The sequence below is a fragment of the Sus scrofa genome, chromosome 16, assembly GCF_000003025.6.
Source record: "Sus scrofa isolate TJ Tabasco breed Duroc chromosome 16, Sscrofa11.1, whole genome shotgun sequence".
Classification (NCBI taxonomy): Eukaryota; Metazoa; Chordata; class Mammalia; order Artiodactyla; family Suidae; genus Sus; species Sus scrofa.
In genome coordinates this window covers 71,426,161-71,448,469 of record NC_010458.4, presented here as the reverse complement: position 1 = coordinate 71,448,469, position 22,309 = coordinate 71,426,161, and the positions used below count along the sequence as shown (strand labels likewise).

General features: G+C 49.4%; 2 long non-coding RNA genes across 3 annotated transcripts in view; both read left to right on the top strand.

Annotated features, from left to right (window-relative positions):
• On the top strand, positions 32-11,415 carry LOC110257227. Of its 2 annotated transcripts, XR_002339543.1 has the most exons (4): positions 32-364; positions 842-873; positions 10,058-10,236; positions 10,336-11,415. It is a non-coding gene; the product is annotated as an uncharacterized LOC110257227 (long non-coding RNA). The 2 variants fall into 2 exon arrangements; XR_002339542.1 differs by having other exon boundaries at positions 33-873.
• Positions 13,449-22,309, top strand: part of LOC110257252 — a 137,824-nt gene continuing 128,963 nt past the window's right edge. The window contains exon 1 of the long non-coding RNA XR_002339617.1: positions 13,449-14,565. This is a non-coding gene — a long non-coding RNA (uncharacterized LOC110257252). The remainder of the gene's footprint in view (positions 14,566-22,309) is intronic.

Here is a 22,309-nt window from a genome sequence, read left to right as displayed (position 1 = left end):
AGGAGGAGGAAAAGGAGGTGGGAGAATTGAGGCGGATCGTCCCCTCCTGCCAGCTCTCTGTCTCACGGAGCGGGAGGGAGGGAGGGAGCCAACTGGTTTGTGGCCCAGAACTCCTGGTGGGGAATCAAGTCATGGAAAATGACGGCTGGAGAGCCGCTGAGAAATCCAGCCCATCGCCACCTCCCTTGTGGGTTTGACAGAGGGATAAACTGAGGCCATGGACAGGTAGGACTTGCCCGAGGACCCTCAGAGACGGTGCGGGCGCTGGGAAAGACCCACACTGTTCAGCCCTCTGCCAGCCTTCTCTCCTCTCCTCTCCCACACGGCGGATCTGAGATGCACATCCAGTCATCCTCTCTCTAAGGTCTGGTTCAGAGCCCCGGCGCAGCCACCTGTTAGCTCAGTAACCCTGGGGGCATCACCAGTCTGAGCCTCAGTTTCCTTTTGATGGAGAAATAATAACTCCTACCTCATGAGGTTGGTTGAGGATTACAAGAGATAAAGGTTGAAGGAAGGCAAGACACTCAGCAGAGAAAGTCCCCCATAAAATGTAATTCTTTCTGGTTATTCTTTCTGCGATTTCTTCCCTAAGTGACTTAACCTCTCTGAGCTCTGGCTTCCCCAGCTGTGAAATGGGCTAACAGGAATCCCTGCTTCATAAGGTTCTGTAAAATCGTGAGACAGATAATGCATGTAAAGTGCAAAGTGCAGTGCCTGGCATCTCTTTTTTGGGCGCTGTACAGGGCGCTGGGGACATGGAGATAAATGAAATAGTGCCTGCCCCTCGGAGCTGAACCTGGCTCTGTGACCATCCTGTTGAATCCTCGCTCTCTCCCTGCAGGACTTGCAGCCTCTCTGCGGCTCCCCTGGCAAGTAAGTGAGTCTTTGTTTGCATACCTCTAATTACAGGGGGCTCATTACCTCTCCCAGCAGTCAGTTCTGACTCTTGGTAATTCTACCTGATGTTCAGCTAAGCAGCAGCCCTTGAACTTGCTTGATAAATAAGAATTCTACATATCTTTTGTTGTTGTTCTTGTTGTTGTCACTTTCAGAGCCACACCTGTGGCATATGGAAGTTCCCAGGCTAGAGGTCAAATTGGAGCTGCAGCTGCTGCTTATACCGCAGCCACAGTAATGCCAGATCTGAGCTGCACCTGTGACCTACACCACCGCTCAGACAACGCCAGATCCCCGACCCACTGAGTGAGGCCAGGGATTGAACCCGCATCCTCATGGATACTCGTTGGATTCATTTCCACCCTGCCACAGTGAGAACTCCCTACATTTCTTTATTTTTGCTGTTATTATAACTATGTGACACAAGACAAATGATGTCAACTTGCTAAGTCTGTTTCCTCATTTGTCCAATGGGCTCAAACTACTGAGGCCACTCAGAACAGATCTGTTTCCGCTGTCTTGTGACAAAGGCTGACGCCTGGCTCTCTGGCTAGGACTTAGTTTTCTAGCAGTTCAGGCTGGACCCTATGGATAAGTAGAACTGTTGAGGTACCGGTCTTGTTGCTTATGGAGAAGTAATGAGGCCCTTGGCTCTTTCCCAGCTCTCAGGAGATACCCATTCATGGAGTGGCTGCAACCACCATGAGCCATGCCCTCAGGGATCTGTCACTGGCATCGGTGTGACAGATGACACAGGTGTCAAGCAAGCCACTGCCACGTGTTGCCCAAGATGTCCAGAGGGGCCCCCTACCAGCAAGAACCCTCCCAGGTTTTCCTCCTCCAAGCTGTGGGGGAGGCCTCGGGGTCTGGAGGATGGGGGGCTACTGTGATCAGCTCCGGGGGGAAGGCTAACCTGGAAAACTATCCACTTGGCTGACTGCCACCCACGTCTCTGCGGCTGGGCCGATTAGGCATTAACCCGAGGAGGGTGGCTGGGCGGCTCCATGAGCCTTTGGCTACTCATGTGCGACTATCTGCCTTTGGGCTCCCTGTGCTGGCCGAGGCTGGCCTCCAGGCTGTCCAGTGCAGAGACTGTCTGCAGCCTGGGGGTTAGAGGGGGATGAGGATGGGGATGGGTTGCAGGACCCCAGAAAGCTGCTGACCTTCTTCCCTCCTCTCCGATTCCCTTGCCACCCCTGCCCCGGGGCCCTGATCCTCCTCCCTGCTGGCCCCAGCACCCAACCGGGGGATCTTCTGGCCTCTAGTCTCCCAGGGAACGTGCACTCCTTGGCATCCCCCAGGCATGCTCGGCAAGTCCTCCCTCTGGAGCCCCTGCTCGCGGCTTCCCAGGCATCTGAAATGGTACCTATCCATCTCGGTACCGCCCGTATGCCAGCCGCCCTCTCTGAGCTCCCCCAGACCATGGCCCTGACCTGCGTGAGAAGTGATAATAATGATACTAACGGTAATAATAGGGCCTGATCTTTATGGCAGCCACTCATCTCCACACTCCGTGGGGATTATCTCATTTCTCCAAACACCGCCAAAATGGAGGAAGCGCTGTTATCATTCTCTACTTTTCGGTTGAAGAAACTGAAACTCAGAGAAGCTTTCATTACTTGCCCAAGGTCATCGGTCTAGACAAAGCTAAGTTGCCAGCCCCGCTCTGTCTGGACCCCTTAGCCACTGGGCTGCACTGCCCCAGGCTCTCGCCTTCCTCCCCGCGGGCCTCTGGCTGGGCCTCCTGTGTGCCTCCACTTTGTCCTACTTCTGTGGGTGGCTCTCTTGGCATAACCTCCTGCCCCTTTCTGGTTTAGCTCCTCGGGGATGGATCTCTGTCTAACCCAGGGCTTCTCGATCGAGGCTGCCCACTGGCATCACCTGGGGAGATTCTACAAATCCTGATGCCCCAGCCCCACCCCAGAGCAATTACATTAGACTCCCTGGGAAGTGAGCCCCCGGGCATCAGAGTTTCCTAGCACAGGGTCAGCCATGTGGTAGGCATTAAAAAGAATTACATCTGATCCTGAATCCCCTGCCTGGACCTCAGTTTCCCTACCTCATTGAAGCAGGTGTCAAACTCTGATCTTTAACATCGAGCTCTTATGTGCTAAAGCTCTAATATCTTTTTTTTTTTTTTTTTTAACCTTTTTACAGCTGCACCTGCAGCATATGGAGGTTCCCAGGCTAGGGGTCGAATCGGAGCTATAGCTGCTGGCCTACAGCCACAGCCACAACAATGCAGGATCCAAGCCGCATCTAGGACCTGCACCACAGCTCACGGCAACGCCGGATCCCTAACCCACTGAGCGAGGCCAGGGATGGAGCCCACATCCTCACGAACACTATGTCAGGTTCTTAACCCGCCGAGCTGCAGTGGGAACTCCTAAAGCTCCGCTATCCGTGACATAGGATTTGTGGTGTTTAAAGAAAGACCTGGCAGGTCATCCCTGTCCTCCTCCCACTTGACAGGAGGGCTATTACCCTCCCCTGTGGCCTGAGTGAGCGCTTCCTTCCTCCTCCTGGGTTTTCCTTTCTGAGCAATCCACCGCATTCACCCTGGGGTCAAGGGCGTAAAGGAGGGGCTTGAGCGGTGATGAAAATTCTAACCCGATGGCAAGTTTCAGGGGGTCCGTGGAGTCAGAAGCATGGATAGTATTATTTTCATTTTTAATGGACTGTACCCCTCCAATTCCTTCTGGGGCAGGTGAAAGGCTCAGGTTACGTCACGGAAAATCATAGACGTGCGTTGTGAGAGACAGCGCCTCGCAGATGCGTGTGCAGGACTGGCTGACAGACATCCTGGTTGGCCCCAGGACTGAGGGGCGTCCGGGGATGTGGGAATTTCAGTGCTGTAACCGGGACAGTTTCAGGGAAGTGGGAGACTCCATCACCCTAAGGGAAGGACTGCTGCATTACTGCCCCACGAGAATCACATACCCAGGGTAGGTTCAGAGTGAGTGTGGTCCACCTTGGAAGACCAGTCTGGAAAGAAGACTCAGTTCATGGCGACAGTTGGCTGATGGACTGGTTACACTGAGACAGTGTGGTCAGTGAACTGGAGCTGTAAGCGGTCATTTGCAGGGCTGGGGTCCCTCTGTCATGCTGCATTCTCCCCAAGGAGGGTCACAGATAGCAGGACGGGTGCGGGTACAGAGCAGAGACCCTGGAGTCCGGGTTGTGGACCTGTGGACAGGAAAGTCTCCAGAGGGCTGGCTCTCAAAGGGACATGATGCCTTTAAGGAGGATGAAGTCATCAGGGATTGAGGCCACCTGGCTCCGTGAGGGCTGCAGCCTGCAGCGAAGAGGAGGAAGCAGAAGGTGGAAGGCAGGTGGGCCGTGGGGGCCAAGCTGGGCACGTCAGCTCTGTGGCTGACAGACGGGACCCAGCGGGAGTGGGAACTGCCAGCTCTGGCGTTGCCTGGGGTGCCCGGGAATGTAATCAAACACTCAGCAGACCTGCTGGCCATGGGCATCTGGGCACCACCAGGCCCTCCAGCTCATCCTGACCCCCAGCTGGCAGTTCTGACAGGCTCCTGCCAGGAGAAGTGTCCTGCCTTGTTGGTCAGGCTGGTAAGAATGAGCTCATCGGCTCAAACCAGCCCTCTGTCCGGCAGCCTGCCCCAGGCTGGTGCTGGTGGGTGGGGCTGGCACCAAGAGCTCCTGGAGCCCAGTTGCCTGTTCCAATGGCTTTGGTTAGAAAGGCTGGGAGGTGGGGAGCCCCTCTGAGGACGTGAAACAGAATCTCTGATGTCATCCCCACCCTTACCTGCCCCCAGGTGGTGGCTGCGATATGGGCCCGAGAACCAGTGTCCCTCCCATGTCCCCCTCTCCACAACTTCAAACCACATTTCCAGTATCATCTCCCATTTCTCCCTGTTTCTCTTTTTTCCTTTTTTTTTCCCCCCTTTTTTTTTTAAATTTTTACTTTTAGGGCTGCGCCCGCGGCATATGAAAATTCCCAGGTTAAGGATCAAATTAGAGCTACAGCTATTGGCCTGCACCACAGCCACAGCCGTACGGGATCCGAGCCGTGTCGGAGAACTACACTGAAACGTGTAGCAAGGTTGGATCCTGAACCCACTGAGTTAGGCCAGGGATCGAACCTGCATCCTCATGGACACTATGTCAGGTTCATAACCCACTGAGCCACAAAGGGAACTCCCCGTTTCTCCCTGTTGCAGAATAAATATATAAATAGCTGATATTTGTTATAATTTGTTCAGTACTAGGCTAAGCTTCATCTCATCTGATGCTCAAAGAGATCCTCCTGGTGAGATACTATTAGCATCATCCTCATTCTGCCGAGGAAGGAACTGAGATTCAGTTTTAAGTGACATGTCCAAGGTCATCATCCTCTTCAATGGCAGAGCCAGGATGTGAACCAAGTTTCTATAGGTCGAAAACCTGTGCTCTCAGCCTCCCCGCTATGTGACGCTCCAATCCAATCACAGAATTTAGAGCCCTGGGCATGCCACGTGCGTCTGAAAAGGCCCCCCTCTTGATTCAGTGCGCTTCTGTCTCAGTCTTACGACTCTCCATCATTTTTGAAGAAGGTTCTGCATTGTCATTTCACACTGGGCCTTGCAGATGAGGTAGCTGGCTCTGCAGATCAGCCGGCTCAGCCCAGCACCTTCCATTTGCTCCTGGTGGGCCTCTACCCAGATTGGCATCCCGTCCACACCTAGCAGATCCATCACAAGGTTGCCTGCTCAGGAATGTCTCTTGCTACCCACCTCCACTGCGCCGCACCATGAACTGCGAGGAATTCTGTGCCTTTTGGAGCAGAGTGCTCTGTGCTGGTCTCACAGTGAGTCAGAGCAGGACCCCACTTTGTGGTCCTTCTCCCCTTGCTGTACCTGTCAGAGGAACTGAGACACAGCGGGAGGTTCGGACTTGAGGTTAGATCGTTGGATGCAAACCCAGCTCTGCCATCTTGCAGCTGTGTGTCACCGAACAAGTTACTCAACCTCTCTGGAAAGTAGTTTCCTCACCTGCTAAATGGGGCTGGCAGTGGAGGTGCCAAAAGGGGTTCTTATTGTGCAGAGGTTGTCTGCAATAAAGAAAGTGATGGGAGTTCCCGTCGTGGCATAGTGGTTAACGGATCCAACTGGGAACCATGGGGTTTCGGGTTCGGTCCCTGGACTCACTCAGTGGGTTGAGGATCCGGCGTTGCCGTGAGATGTGGTGTAGGTTGCAGACGTGGCTCAGATCCCGAGTTGCTGTGGCTCTGGCGTGGGCTGGTGGCTACAGCTCCAATTCAACCCCTAGCCTGGGAACCTCCATGTGCCGAGGGAGCAGCCCTAGAAAAGGCCAAAAAAAAAAAAAAGAAAGTGATGAATCAGTTTTTTTTTTTTTTTAAAGCAGTTTTCTCAATCAGTTTGGTGTCTATTTATCTATGAATTTCCAATAGCTCTTCATGTGCTAATGAAATGTGATGGGTGCTGAGGTTGGAGAGATGTGACATTGCTTTGCAAGTGCCAAAATACTCACGTGTAAAAAGCAGGACATGATTACAGGGGGAGAAACTGAGCCCTCGATAGATGCCTTGGCTGCTCCGGGCCCCACCGGCCTCCCTTCCTCACTTGCTAGGGTGCTTAGGTCCAGCTGGGTCACCTCAAGGCCAGCAGGGCAGAGGCCCTCAGGGGCAGGAGTCTGCTCTGGCTGCCTGAATTCCAGAGGCAGTTCCGGCAGGGGGGCCAGCCCCCTCTCCCTTGCAGCCACATTCCAGACATTCTGCCAGGAGAGGACGAGGCCGGCCCTGAGAGAGGAAATCCGGAACCACTAGACAGGGGGCGGCAAGGAGAGAGGTCTGCAGGGGAGCAGGATTGCCGGCCACTCCGGATTCCTCAGCACCGCAGCCCTGCTCACTGGCCAGACCTCAGGCCACCAGAGGCCCAAGGCCCGGGGACGGGAGTGGTGGTTGCTCAGGGGGGAAAAAAAGACTAGTGGCACAGTGGTTTTCTAACTTAAGACTTTGTAGGAATCCTGGAAGAATAGAGGGATGAGGTTGTTAAAAAATGCAGGTTCCAGGAGTTCCCGTCGTGGCTCAGTGGTTAACAAATCCGACTAGGGACCATGAGGTTGCAGATTCGATCCCTGGCCTTGCTCAGCGGGTTGGGGATCTGGCATTGCCTTGAGCTGTGATGTAGGTGGCAGACGCATCAGATCCCGCGTTGCTGTGGCTGTGACTGTGGCCGGCGGCTACAGCTCCGATTCGACCCCTATCCTGGGAACCTCCATATGCCACGGGAGCGGCCCTAGAAAAGGCAAAAAGAAAAAAAAGAATTCAGGTTCCAGGCCCCAACCCCCCCATCAGAGAAGCCCAGAATTCTTTTTTTTTTTTTTTTTTTGGTATTTTTGCCATTTCTTGGGCAACATACCATTTTAACAATCCCCCACCCACCGCCTCAAAGCAAAACCCCCAAATGCCTTCCTATTGGTGTATTTATGTATGAATTAAGAATCTAGAAAGGTTACACACCTAAATGATTTATGCTGTTTGCCTTTGGAGAGTGTATTGGTGTGGGGAGGAGGGGGAGACACACATAGGATTCTAGCTTTAAATGTAATGTTTTATTATTTGAGAAGGAAAATATACCACGTCTGATTTGTGTAAGGGCAACACAAAGATTTCTACAGTCTTTATTTTTCACCCATTTTATCTGGCTGGAAGTCAGAATCTGCTTACTTTAGCAAAGTGTCTGTGCTTCTACAGAGCTAATCCATGAACTACCCTTTGAGAAAAGCTGGTTTAGGAGTTCCTGTCGTGGCGCAGTGGTTAACGAATCTGACTAGGAACCATGAGGTTGCGGGTTCCATCCCTGGCCTTGCTCAGTGGGTTAAGGATCTGGCATTGCCGTGAGCTGTGGTGTTGGTGGCAGATGCAGCTCGGATCCTGTGTTGCTGTGGCTCTGGCCTAGGCCGGTGACTACAGCTCTGATTCGACCCCTAGCCTGGGGACCTCCATATGCCATAGGAAGCGGCTCTTGAAAAGGCAAAACGACAAAAAAAAAAACAAAAAAACCAAAAAAAACCAAAAAAACAAACCTGGTTTAGTCCCATCATTGTAATGATGAGTAAGCCGAGAGTCAGAGAGGGTAAGGAATTTGCCTAAGACTACACAGCATGGTCGTTACTGAGCTGGGACTTGAGCCCAGGACGTTTTCCTCCACGGTGCTCTCTTGTCACGAGACACAAGAAGCACACCCACCAGGAGAGTGGAAGTGGAGGCGGGGCATGGATGTTCACAGGCAGAGTTATCGGCTGGGGCTCAGTGTACCACAGCGTTTTCCTTCAACGATATGTCTTGGGGTCTTTGAGGGGGTACACAGAGCTGCACCCCAGGCTTGGAGTTCATTCTGGGGCTTACTCTAGTCTGAAAATCTCCGAGCTAGAAAAACTGACATCATATCTTATGAGTCTGATATTAGCACAGGGTAGGGACAGGAAGAACAGGGATCCTTCCAGGAATGAGGGAAAGTCCAGCCTAATTAGAGTGTCCTTGGCACTTGGAGCTGGACTCCATTGCTCAGATATCCTGAATCAAGGGCGTGGTACTCTGGGTCCAGCTAGGGTCCCCTCCTTCCCTTCCCGGAGAACCCTCAGGGCTGCTGCCTCCCACCCCTCCCAGACCCTGGTCACCCTGATGTCATCTGTGTGGGTGAGGCTGACTTTGGCTTTCCCTGACACCTGGAAGCCGCTCCCCGCGGCTCTCAGTGGCGGCTGACTGGTTTGTCTCGGTGAAGCCACCTGGGGTTTCCCAATACCTCCTCTCTGGGCACCTTCAAGCCCGTGCCATCTGGCTCTGTGGGAGACTCAGGAGCCCTCTGAGTCCAGAGTAGTGACGTTCTCTGGTTCTGTCCTCAAGGTTCTGTCACAGCTGTGGGAACCTGAGGAAGCCGCTGTCCTTCTTAGGGCTTCCCTCTCCCCACCTGTACATAATGGGGTACTCATTCATCTCCATGCCAAACAAGAGCATGCGGCAAGAAAAATTATGCCAGACTTATTGAATAATAGTTGAAAATCCCTTCTAACTCCCAAGGACCGCAAATTCCAGCCAACAGGTATAAACAAAAAGCATAGGGTGTGTATAGCCCTAGACAGGCAACTGCGGGCACTGGAACCCCGAAAAAGACATGGTCCTTGCCCTTGAGTTACAAACAGCCTAGCTGGGGATCCAGTCGTCCAGTCAATCGATATTTCCCTGGAGTCTAGCATTGGGAGGAATGAAACCAGTTCGGGGCCGTCATGGAAGGACAGGGGTCAGCTCACAAGCCATCAAGGAAAAGTGTGGTGAGGAGACAGGCGAGTGGAGACTGTGGCCATGCAGACTAAGGGTCCTGAAAAGTCAGAGGAGAAAGTGTTCAGAGGGAAGATGAGGTGTGTGGTCAGTGGAAGCTGGAAATACAAGGAGGGAGTGTGACGCGTGGCAGGCTCCATAAATGTTTGCAAGAAACAGATTGTAATAGACACCAAATTGTGTTAAATGGATACATAGAAATAGATGATGATATTAAATAGATAACAGAAATGAGCAGATGAAAGTAAGTTAGCCGTGCACAGCTGGATGGCCGTGTGGATGGATGGATGACGGATGGATGGATGTGGGCAAATGGATGAGCAAGCAGAGAGACAGATATTCTTAGTCTAGGATCATTGGATGTAGGGTCCAAAGTTCAAGTTTGGATTTGGGCCCTTCTGCTTACTGACTCCTACTAGCTATGCGACTATGAGAGTTCAGTGTTGAAAAACAAAAGAAGAGATAATCAGTGCAGGCTGCCACCTTCCCCAGGAAGTTTATAAGCATTGCCTAAGATAGATGAGAAGGAGCACTGCATAAAGCGGCACATAAGTGCCAGAGGATGTTGGGTATAAGCAAAATATAAAGGGCTTCTCAGCCCTAAATTCACATACAGGACAATGCAAGAGATTCAGAACTGGTACATATAAGGGACTGGTGGTGGAATGGGTGTAGAAGCTGGAATGTATATTACACAGTGGTAGGTCCTACTCCATAAGTAACCATTGAGCAAACTAAGGGCCCGATGTTTGGGGACTGCTGAGTCAGTGTCTGGCTGTACTCACTTTGTCTCAGCACATCGCCCCTCCCTGACACAGCACCTTCTGCGGTGATGCTCGACTCTGCTTCCCTCTTCAGAATCACCTTGATTACTCAGCCTCGGGGGAAGAATCCAGAGCCCACCAATATGAAAATCACCTGGATGCCCACTGACAAGTGCAGATTCTGGGGTCCCACTTCCATCCTCTACATCAGAGTCCAAGGATGTATGCCAGCTGAAGATACTGGCTTGGTGCCTTGCACACAGTAGGTCCTCAGTAAGTATCTGCAGCTACTGCTATTTGCCTCAGTTCACTGGTTGATGTCCCAGTGGCAGGACTGAGACTTGAACCCAGCTCTCCTGCTGCTCATTCCAGGACCCCTGCCACTGCCTCCTGCCCAGAGGCAAGGAAACGGTCCAAGTGACCTCTCCATGGCCCTCGGCTCTGAGATGGCAGACTTCTCAGCAGCAGCTTTGGGACACAAGCCTCTCCAATTGCCTGTGGATTTTGAACTAAGCCCTCCGGCTTCCACCAGGCTGCTGCGGGGATCCTGGAAAAACCCAGGGATGAGGGAGGCCTAATGAAGATAAGAGGTTCTTGCTTCTCCTCCCAGCTGACTGCTGCCCAGGTGGGGGCCACTTTAATGCCTATGCTGAAGTCCCAGGGGTGGAGCCACAGCGGCCTTGCAGGAGATGAGGAGCTGCTAATTACCCACAGGAATCCTGAGTTGTTTACAGCAGTTGTTCAGGGCCCTTGCTGCTCCCTGGAATCACCTGTGGAGCTTTACGCACTCTTGTTATGTGGGCCCACCCCCAGAGATTCTGAATGTTTGCAAGCCTGGGCATCAGACTGCTAATTCTCATACGTGATGCCAATGTGGAGCCAAGGCTGGAAGCAATGCCTAAAGGACCCCTCACCCGGGACTTGCTGTGTTTCCCAGCCGAGTGTTAAGCATTGAATCCCCACTTTCCAGATGGAATAAATAAGACTTAGAAACCTAAGACATCATGCCCCAGAGCACACGGCATGCTCCTTCAAAGCCACAGAAACCAGCCCCGTCTCACTTACATAGAAGGGGAGTTGAATCCACGCTTATAAGTGACACAGAGGGTGAGAGTGGAGGGTTCCCAGCAGACCTCCCAAAAGGCAGAGCCAGGAGTAGATGGGCAGCCCCCTCAGGCCTCACCACCAGGAGGACTCCCCCACCTTCCTCTCTGTGAGCTGGTCCCATCAAGATCCAGATTGCTGCCAGGCGATTGGGCTAGCTGAGCTGGGGTCCCCTGCAGGGTTGAGACAAGGGCGAGGCTGACCCCACACTTAGGCCTCCCCAAAGGACGACTGGGATGCTGTTAGCAAAAGGAGAGGAATGGACACTGGGCGGATGAGAATATAGGTGCCTACTCTTGGGCTTTAGAGCAGAGCAATTAAAAGCATGATTCTGAACAGACTTGTGAGAGGGGGAGGGGAGAGGGAGTGGGATGGACAGGGAGTTGGGGGTTAATAGATGCAAACTATTACATTTAGAATGGATAAGCAATGAGGTCCTACTGTAGAGCACAGGAAACTATATCCAGTCTATTGGGATAGACCATGATGGAAGATAATATAAGAGAGGGAATATACACACACACACACACACACACACACACACACGCATGCATACATGACTGGATCACTTTGCTGCAAGCAGAAATTGGCGCAACATTGTAAATCAATAATACTTTTTAAAAAAAAAGACTCTGGAGTTGGAGGAATCCGGATTGAAATCCAGTGTCTCCCCTTAATATCTGCCTGACCTCAGACAAATTAGCTTGCTTCTCTGAGCTTTGGTATAAAACGATGCTAATAATGGGGGGTTCCCATCGTGGTGCAGCAGAAATGAACCCCACTAGTATCCATGAGGATGCAGGTTCCATCCTTGGCCTCTCTCAGTGGGTTAAGGATCCGGCGTTGCCGTGAGATGTGGTGTAGGTCGCAGACGCGGCTCGGATCCTGTGTTGCTCTGGCTCTGGCGTAGGCCGGTGGCTACGGCTCCGATTCGACCCCTAGCCTGGGAACCTCCATATGCCGCAGGAGCGGCCCAAGAAATGGCAAAAAGACAAAAAGACAAAAACAAACAAACAAACAAACAAAAAACATGTCGAGAGACGCAAACCAGACCCCAGGAAGCATCGGCTGGATGACTCCATGTACGTGACGTTGAGGAAGAGGCAAAATGAAGTCACTGGGCTCTGCTGTTAAGATCAGTGAACATTACTGCATGTCATGCCACTTAAAATTTTTTAAATTTTTCTAAAAAAGAAAAAGATGTAATTTTTGCAAACTGGCCAAATAGGTGTGCATGGTAAGAGTGACTCCCCCCCAAATGTTTCAGGAAAATGGCCTCTTGCGGAGTACAGGCCTTGTTTATCCAATGGACTTCAGTCCCCTCTCCCTACCCGTCCTTGGAGGCACACCCCCAAGTTAGGAAGCTCCCCCCTCACTCCAGTTTCAATGATCTCTGTAAACATCCAAACTTTGCAAACAAATGGGCCAGGAGCCACTGTCACCCCTCCTCATGTTCTGTTGGATCCACTTTATGGTTTTTTTTTTTTTTTCATTTTTCATTTCAAAGAAAAACATCCAGGTCTTCTGTGAATTTTGGATGATCTGGAAAATGGGCATGTTGGCAGCAAAGCACTGGGGTTCAGACGCTGCCCATTTTAGCTGGGCAAGGGTGTGAGTTCCCTCAGTCCCTCCAGCCCCTCCTCACTCATCCTCTAGGTCTCCCTGGCCTCTGCTGGCATTGGAGTGTGTGCCCTGCTCGCTCACCTCGGCCCCAAACCGCCACGGCTCCTCCATCCAGATCCTTCCCTGGCCTCTTAAGTCCCTCCCCCAGAAAGCTCCCCAGATCAGCCGTCACTTCCCTTCCAAGTCAGGGGTCGGTAAACTATGGCCCATGGGCCAATCCAGCCCATTACCTGTTTTTGTACTGCCTGCAAGCTAAGAATGGGCGTGAGATTTTCAGTTGGAAAAAAATCAAATCGGGCATGCTATTTTGAGATACATGAGAATTAAGTGAAATTCAAATCTCAGTGTCCATACCTAGTTTCATCGCAACATAGCCATGCTCACTCATTTCAGTATCGTCCATGGCTGCTCTCATGATGCAGTGGCAGAGGTGAGGAGTTGCAATGGGGACAGTATGGCCCCCACGGAAAGTATGCTGACCTCCGCTCTAGATGGATCGTTGCTATATCACTTTTATACGAGCTGTGCCGTGTTGTGCTGTGTGGACAATGTGATCATTTGCCCTGCCTTGTGCTCGCTATTTATTGATTTATTGTCTTTTTGCCTTTTCTTGGGCCGCTCCCGCGGCATATGGAGGTTCTCAGTCTAGGGGTCCAATCAGAGCCGTAGCCACCGGCCTATGCCAGAGCCACAGCAACGGGGGATCCGAGCCGTGTCTGTGACCTACACCACAGCTCATGGCAACACTGGATCCTTAACCCACTGAGCAAGGCCAGGGATCGAACCTGCCACCTCATGGTTCCTAGTCAGATTCGTTAACCACTGTGCCACGACGGGAACTCTGCCTTGTGCTCTTTAATGGGATTGTGTTATATGCCACCTTTGTCCTGTTCCTTCCCTGGTCTTACCTCTGGCGGAGCTTGTTTTCTGCCTTGGAGCCGGGGGTGGAGGAACAGCCTGAACTATTGGAGGTGGATTTGGAAGACTCTGAGGAGAGCATCCAAGTTAAAACCCCAAAGGAGGCAAAGACCTGGATACCTACTGCCTCTTTTAATTGCTTGTACTTACAGGAAGCCTAGACCCTAAGTCACTAGGCCTGGCAAGAACTTCGGAGAGCCTCCCATTCACTCATTCATTCAGCCACTCAATGCTGTCAGCTCCCCTGTATGTTCAGCACTGGGCTGGGTTAGACTGGACCCTAAAACTTAGTCTCTGCCCCCAAGGAACATAGAGCTTAGCGGGGAAGACAGATGTCTAGAGACAAAATTATAGTTCAGGGTGAAAATCATTATAGGGAGATGTGAGCACATCACAAAAAGAGATGCTAAGTCTAATTCTTTAATTTCGCAATTGCAGAAAATGAGGTTACCCAGAGAGGGTAAGAAACTTGCCCCAGGTCCCATTGCAAGTTAGTGACAGACGTGGAACTAGAATCCTTTCCCAGCTCCCACTTCTTTGAACTTTGACCTCCCATTCCTTCCTCTTCTCATTAATTTAACAACTATTATGGAGCCCCTACCAGAGGCTCTAGGTGCTCACATGCCCTAAGGGAGCTATATAGACACCCTTCCTGCCCACCAGAGCCTCCCTGAGGGGAGGAGGCAGATGAAACCCATCAGCAAGTCAATCAATTGGATGAATGGAGCAAGCTGTGTGCCCTAAAGAAAATAAAGCAGGGAGCGAGCCAGAGTAGCTTGACCTGGCTCCAGTACGGATGCCGGGGAAGGTCACTCTGAGCAAATGACCCACGAGGGCACGTGGAGTGATAAGAAGGGAGCCACACAGACCAGAGAGGAACGTTCCAGGCAGAAGGAAGAGCAACAGCCAGCCCTTGTTCTGTGCTTCCTCCAAGACGAGAGAACCGTGCGCTAGAAGGTAGCGTGAGACAATCGTTTGGGGGTTTGCTCTGGTTTTTTCTTGTTTGGTGCCGTCTGCTGTACTGGCTGAAACGCCATGTTCACTTGCCCCCATTGCCTAACTGGGGTGTTGCCATGAACTGAAGGGGAAAGGCCGGGGTGGGGGTGGGGGGCGAATTCTGGTGAAGATGTGGAAAGTGAGAAGGCTTCTCTCCACGACTTGACTGCCAGTAAACGAGACTGCAAGATGCCAGTTGGTTACCAAACAGCAACAAAACCTCCCTCTTGGCCCATAATTGCTGTACTTAATTCTTTAAAGGATTATCCCTGAGACTAGGGGAGGGGAGGGAGCCCAATCTGGAGTTCTGGCAGCAGGGAGACAAGGGGACCCCAGGGGCCTCCCCAACAACTGGTGGGAGCCAGGAAGCCAGGGGTGTAGTCCTATCTCTGCCCCTGAGTGACTGTGTGACCTTGGGCAGGTATCCTGCCCTCTCTGGGCCTCAGTTCTCTCCTCTGTGTGGTAAATGAGGATGGGCTAAGAATGGTGGTTTCAAACTTGCTTCAAGGAGCCCCGAGTCCTAAAGAGGGGTTCTTGGGACTGCCTTGGGGAAGGGACGACAAGATGGGACAGGTAAGTGGGGCCGCCACTCTTTTCATCTGTTTCACACTCCGGGTTTCCTCACGAGGCGTTGATGTGTAGTAATAATGAAAATAAACACCCTCCCACGAGCTGTGGTGGATTACACGCGGTACCGCGTGCCAAGCGCTTAGTGAAATAACTCTGCATCGTATTTGTATCATGATTGTGTATATGCTACAGCTGAGAAATGGAGGCTCTGGGCTGTTAAATAACCTGTCTAGGACCTGAGCGCAGATGCGAATGCTTGTGGTCGGGCCCCTTTAACTGGCCCTTGGTTCGGCGTACAGATGTTTTGTATTAAACCAACCAGCTCTTGAGTGGAGGGCTCTGCTGTTTACGCTGTGGCTTGAGTCTCTGGAGGATTATTGAAGGAGCTAATGCACGGGAGATGCTTAACATGGTGCTTGGCTTATGGTAAAGGCTCCGTAATCGCCAGCTATTATGATGATCATTGGTATTCTAGTTTCATGTGAAGACTGATTCCACTCCTAAAACGTGTTTGGGAAGGGCTGGAGTAAATGAGCCCTCAAGATCTTCCAGCCTTGGCATATCCTTCTCCAGGGGAGGGACGCAGCTGTGGGTGGCAGCACCCTGCTGCTTGGGGGTGGGGTGGGGGGGAGGAATCCTGGCTGGCATTGAAGCTTTCCTTAGTTTTTACAAACTGAGAAAAAGAAGGACAAGCCAATGAGTTTTTCCAAAAATTCGCATTATTTCATTTAAAGACTGTGCTTGAATTATTGATAGAAATTTAAGAAGACAAATGCCTGGTGATTGTTGAGCATGGGATATGTCCTGGGCAAGTGACACAGATGTTGTTTAATCCTCACAACGTCCCCCATATGGCTGAGAAAACTAAGGCTTAGCACAGTCAACTGATTGGTCTGAGATTCTGCAGTGGAAAAGCGGCAGAGCTCATGCACTGAGGCCCTCTTAACCAATATGCTGTCTGTCATAGGGCCTACTTGTATATTTAAAGGCTTGAGATGGCGTTCCCTGGTGGCTCAATGAGTTAAGGATCTGTTGTCACTTCTGTGTCATGGGTTCCATCCCTGGCCTGGGAACTTGCACATGCCGTGGGTATGCCCCCCCCCCAATTTTTTAAAGCCTTAAGATGGAACTTACCTGCTATAAAAAATTCACCCACTTAAAGTATATAAGTCAGTGGCTTTCATTTTATTGAGAGTTATGCAATCACTGCCCTAACAGCATTTTGTTTAATTTTAGAACATTTTCATCACCGCCCTCAAAAATGTCATACCCATCCAGCAATGGTATCAGCAAAACTCCCCAACCCGCCTCCCTCACCTCCAGCCCCTGCCAATCTCTAACCTACTTTCTGTCTCCGTAGACTTGCCTATTCTGGACTTTGCAAGTCAATAGAATCATACTGTATGTGTTCTTTTGTTACTGGCTTGTTTCACTGAGCGTGATGAGGTTCGTTCGTGTGGTAGCATGTGTTCGTGCTTCATTCCTTTGTGGCTAAGTAACATTCCATTGTACGGATATACCCTGCTTTGTTTTTCCCTTCATCAGTTGATGGGAGCTTGGGTATTTTCTACTTTTTTAGCTATTTGGAACAATACTGCTGTGAACCTTTGAGTATGAGGTTTTTTTGTTGTTTGTTTTGTTTTTGACATATTTTCATTTCTCTTGGGTAGAATGGCTGGGTCATATGGTAACACTATCCTTAGCACTTTGAAGAGCTGCCAAACTGTTTCCCAAAGCAACCATTTTACATTCCCACCAGCGGTGTCTGAGGTTTCCAATTTCTCTACGTCCTTGCCAACACTTGTTATTATCTGACTTCTTGATTATAGCCATCCTGGAGGTGTGAAATGGTATCGCACTGGGTCTTGATTTGCATTTCCCTAATGACTAAAGATGTTGAACCTCTTTCATGTGCTTCTTGACCGGTGGTGTATCTTTTTTTGAGAAATGTCTACTCAACTCTTTGCCAATTTTTAAGTTAGGTTGTTTGTCTTTACGTTGTTGAGTTGTAAGAGTTCTTGGTATATTCTGGATGACAGTCCTATTAAATATACAATTAACAAGTATTTTTCCTGTTCTATGAGGTGTCCTTTCACTGGTTTGATGGTATCATGTAAAATAGAAAAGTTTTCAATTGTGTAATTGATCCATTTTTTTTTGTCTTACTGCTTATGCTTGAGGTGTTAGATCTAGGAAATCATTGCCTAAACCAGAGTTGCAAAGATTCACTCCTATATTTACTGAGTGTATATCCCTTTAATTTAGGTCTGTGGTCCATATTGAGCTATTTTGTATACAATGATATGTAGGGATCCCAAATCATTCTTTTGCATTTGCCTATCAAATTGCCCCAGAACCATTTGTTGAAAAGGCTGTTATTTCCATGTTGAATTGTCTTGGCACCTGTATCAGAATCAGCTGACCCTAAAAGTAAGGGTTTATCCCTGGGCTCTGAATTTTCTTCCATTGTCTTATAGGCCTATCCTCATGGCAGCACTGCTGTCTTGATTACTATCTCTTTATACTAAGTTTTGAAATGGAGATTATGAGTCCTCATCTTTACCCTTTTTCAAGATTATTTTGGCCCTTCTGGGTTCTTGCATTTCCATACGAATTCTAGAATTAGCTTGTCAAATAAAAAAAAAAGTCTCATTTTTAAAAAGTATTCTTTCTCTTATGAAATAAGGTCAAGACAGTAATTGAATTTTCAAATGAGCATTTTTAGCCAAAAAAAGAAAGAAAGAAAAAGAGCGAGCCCTGTATTGGACCCCCTAAATTGTGAGGAATTTTATCAACCTATGAAATGTGAAAGTTTTTGAGAAAAATTCTGGAGAATGGTTCAGATTTGGGGGTAAGCCCGAGAGAGCACACCCCTGAGGAGGAAGAGGAAGATGGAAGACAGAGGTGGTCATCATTGTTGTAACAGGTACATCTTAGAGTGTCTGAAGGACTGAGAGGTGGGACATGGAAGACCCTGTTTGCATGAAAGGCCTGGGAGACTCTGGGGAAAAAAGTCAGCCTCGGCCAGGGAACTAGATCTTGGCCCCAAGAAGGCACTGTCCTGAGATGAGGAAAAGGAGTGATTTGGGGCATAACCCAATGCCTGATGTTCAGATGTAGCTTATATTGACTGAATATTTACCCTGAACTGAGTACTTTAGATGTATCTCATTCACCACAATCTTGTAAGTTCATGTTACATTGCTTAATTGCCTAACCCAGTGTATCCAGTAGAAATGGCATGTGAGCTACATATGTGATGTTGAATTTCCAGGAGCCACATTTAAAAAGGAAAAGAAATAGGTGAAATTCATTTTGGTCATATCTTTTTATTTAACTCAATATATCTAAAACCTTGCCCTCCCCAATATTTAAGCATTTATTAGGGGGATCTTTCCCATTTTTTTTTTTCTCACAAACACTTCAAAATCCAATGGGTTTTCATACATGTCTAACACATCTTGATTCAAATGCCAAACCTTTATCAGCGATATGTGATCTAGTTTAGATTTCACAAAACTTATGGTTGAAAAAGTAGCTTCACATTGCTGAGCTATGTCAAGCATACTTAAAAATGACCCAAATGAATGCAAATTGGTACAACCACTATGGAAAACAGTATGGAGGTACCTTAGAAAACTAAATATAGAACTATCATATGACCCAGCAATCCCACTCTTGCACATATCTGGACAAAACTTTCCTTGAAAAAGACACATGCACCCGCATGTTCATTGCAACACTCTTCACAATAGCCCAGACATGGAAACAACCCAAATGTACATCAACAGATGTACAGATTAAGAAGATGTGGTATATATACACAATGGAATACTATTCAGCCATAAAAAAGAACAAAATAATGCCATTTGCAGCAACATGGATGGAACTAGACACTCACACTAAGTGAAGTAAGTCAAAGAGAAAGACAAATACCATATGACATCACTCACATCTGAAATCTAATATACGGTGCAAATGAACCTTTCCACGGAAAAGAAATTGATGGGCTTGTGGTTACCAAAAGGGAGGGGGAGGGAGTGGGAGTGGGATGGACTGGGAATTTCGGGTTAATAGATGCAAACTATTGCCTTTGGAATGGATAAGCAGTGAGATCCTGCTGTATAGCACTGGGAACTATATCTAGTCACTCGTGATGGAGCATGATAATGTGAGGAAAAAGAATGTATACATGTATGTGTGATTAGGCCACCTTGCTGTATGGTAGAAAATCAACAGAACACTGTAAACCAGCTATGATGGAAAAAAATAAAAATCATTAAAAAAAAAACAAACCTTGTGCTACCATTCTAATACAGCCATCATGACGTTTAAAAACAAAATAAAAAATGACCTAAGTGCATTCAAATTTAAATTAATAATAAAATTTAAAATTCAGTTCCTTAGACTAACAAGAGCAATTTCAAATGCTCTAAAGCTGTGTATGGTTAGTGACTATTGTGCTGGACACACAGGCCAACAGTCCTGTCACACTGTGTCACGAGGGAAGTGACAGTTTGACCACTGCATACCTCCCTTGCATTGTCTGCACACATAGTAGGTGTTCAATAAACATACGCTGAAGAAGGCATACATGGATGCAGCAGTGAGCGACTAGCTAGTGTACAAATGAAATAACTAGTAAACAAGCAACTAAACTAGGCCAAATGCCTACTGCGAGTAAGTGGCAAGGAAGGAATTCAAAGCCAGATCTGACTCATTCCCAAATCTATGGCTGCAAAAAACATATGTGGGCATAGGGAAAAAAGACAGAAGCCTGGCCATTGCGCCAAGGACCGTCAGGGTATCCGCAGTGCCCTGCCAGCCCTCCCTAGGCCCCCTCTCGCCCACCTACCCTCTCTGACCTGCTGTGCCACCTTCCCCCGGCCAAGCTTCGGGGATGCTCTGGGAGCCCAGAGGACGAAAGGCCGAGAGGAGCAGGTGATGCCATGGACGTGGTGACAGCCGGACGCGTGAAGAACAAGAGCAAAACCCCAGGCACAGGAAATGGGCACCAGCTGCACAGACAGAGCCCTCATTTGTCCTGAAATCTGCAGGACTGACCTCATAACAGGTCGCAAGTCCTGGAGCTGGCCCAAAACAGGAATGAGAAGCCAAGAGAAGACTTGAGTTTCAGTCACAGGACTCAATAGCTGGAAAGAGCAGGAGAGAGTACCTCGTCCAAGATATTCATTTTGAAGATCAGGAAACTGAGGCCCAAGAAAGACAAGGTCCCACACATGGTTACACAACGGTCTCTTTAAAAGGAAAGGTCACGTCTTGGTTTTCCCATTGCCAATGATACCAGTACTTTTTTTTTTTTTTTTTTTTTTTTTTTTTGGCTTTTTAGGGTCACACCAAGGCTCATGGACGTTCCCAGGCTAGTGGTCAAATCGGAGCTGCAGCTGCCAGCCTACCCCACAGTCACAGCAATGCCAGATCCGAGCCACTTCTGCAACCTACACCACAACTCATGGCAACACCAGATCCTTAACACACTAAGCGAGGCTAGGGATTGAACTGGCATCCTCATGGGTCCTCTTGGGTTTGTTAACTGCCGAGCCATGAAGGGAACTCCCAATGCCACTGCTTCTTTTCTTTAAAATGATACCAAGGCCAGGTTCTCTTCCAGCCCCTTCTAATCCTTCTGTTACCTCCGTAAAACTGGACCAGTCATCTTAGGGGAGAAGCCACATGGCCAGGGATTTCAGCTGGTTCTGCTTTGAGCTTTTGCTGCCCATCTCTGCCTGGAATGCCTTTCCTCCCTTTCTCTGTTCTGCTCCACTCCTCCCAGTCTGAGCTTGGCTGGAAGTACCCACTCTTCAAGGCTGGGGCCAAATACTACTGTTCCAACAAGTGTCCCCCTTTGCCACTGAACCTGGGCATCTCCACCTGCTCTTCTTCCAGGAGGCTCTCCATGGTAGCTATTGGACAAAGGAGAAAGCCAGTGGGCTGCAGAAGAACCATGAGAAGGACCCCCATGTCTGATACCCAAGGCTGAGGGGAGGTTGTGGAAATGAAGCGTGGAAAGAAAGGTTGGGGCTGGATGGAAGAATGGGGCAGGGTGTAAATACCTGAGGAGTGAGGTCGGGGAGTCGCTACTCTGTCCAACCAGGAGATCTGACCCTATCACATGGATATTTCACGGGGGGTCTCGCTTGACCCCATTTTCACGGAGAGCTAAAAACCAGCATCATTGAAGACCTGATCCCTGGTCTCCCAGAGCTTCAATCCAGTGGAGGAGAATTAGTAATTTATTCATTCATTCAACAAGAGCTCATTGAGAATTTTACCCTGTGACATGGAGTTCCCATCGTGGCTCAGTGGTTAACGAATCTGACTAGGAACCATGAGGTTGCCGGTTCGATCCCTGGCCTTGCTCAGTGGGCTAAGGAGCGGGCATTGCCATAAGCTGTGGTGTAGGTCGCAGACACGGCTCGAATCTGGTGTTGCTGTGGCTCTGGCGTAGGCCAGAGGCTACAGCTCCCATTAGACCCCTAGCCTGGGAGCCTCCATATGCCGCAGGAACAGCCCTAAAAAAGACAAAAAAAAAAAAAAAAAAAAAAGGAATTTTACCCTGTGACAGATCTGTGAGTGTATGTGTGGCTGCAGAGGGGAAGGGTAGGCAGGTAGCTCTTAATTCTTTCAATGTGCTAAGCACTCTTCCATACGCTAAGAATACAACTGTGCGCAAAGGACAAGTGTGTTCCTGCCTCGGGAAGTTCCTGTTCTGGTGAGAGAAGACAGATGTTGAATAAGTCATGACAAGTCTGACAAGGACAGTAGATTCTGTGAAAGAAGAGTAAGAAGCGCTCTGGGAACATGCGGGGGCTGCCCGTCTTGATCTGGTGCCTCCGTGACGAGGCACATTTCATCCACTCCTCAAAGATGAAATGCAAAGATTTCAAAGATGTTTAGTGCCCGCCTGCGGTGGTCCCCAAGCACCCTGCACAGCAGGCAGGCACCAAACATCCTCAAGGTTGAAAGGAAGGCCTCTGGGAGGAAGTGACATCCAATGTCGCCTACATAGATGGAAGCTTATAGATGGGAGTGGATATGAGGAACAGTGAGAACCTGTAACAGAGAGTCGGAACTTCCCTGAGGAAGGGATATTTAAGACCCGCAACCCAAGTGA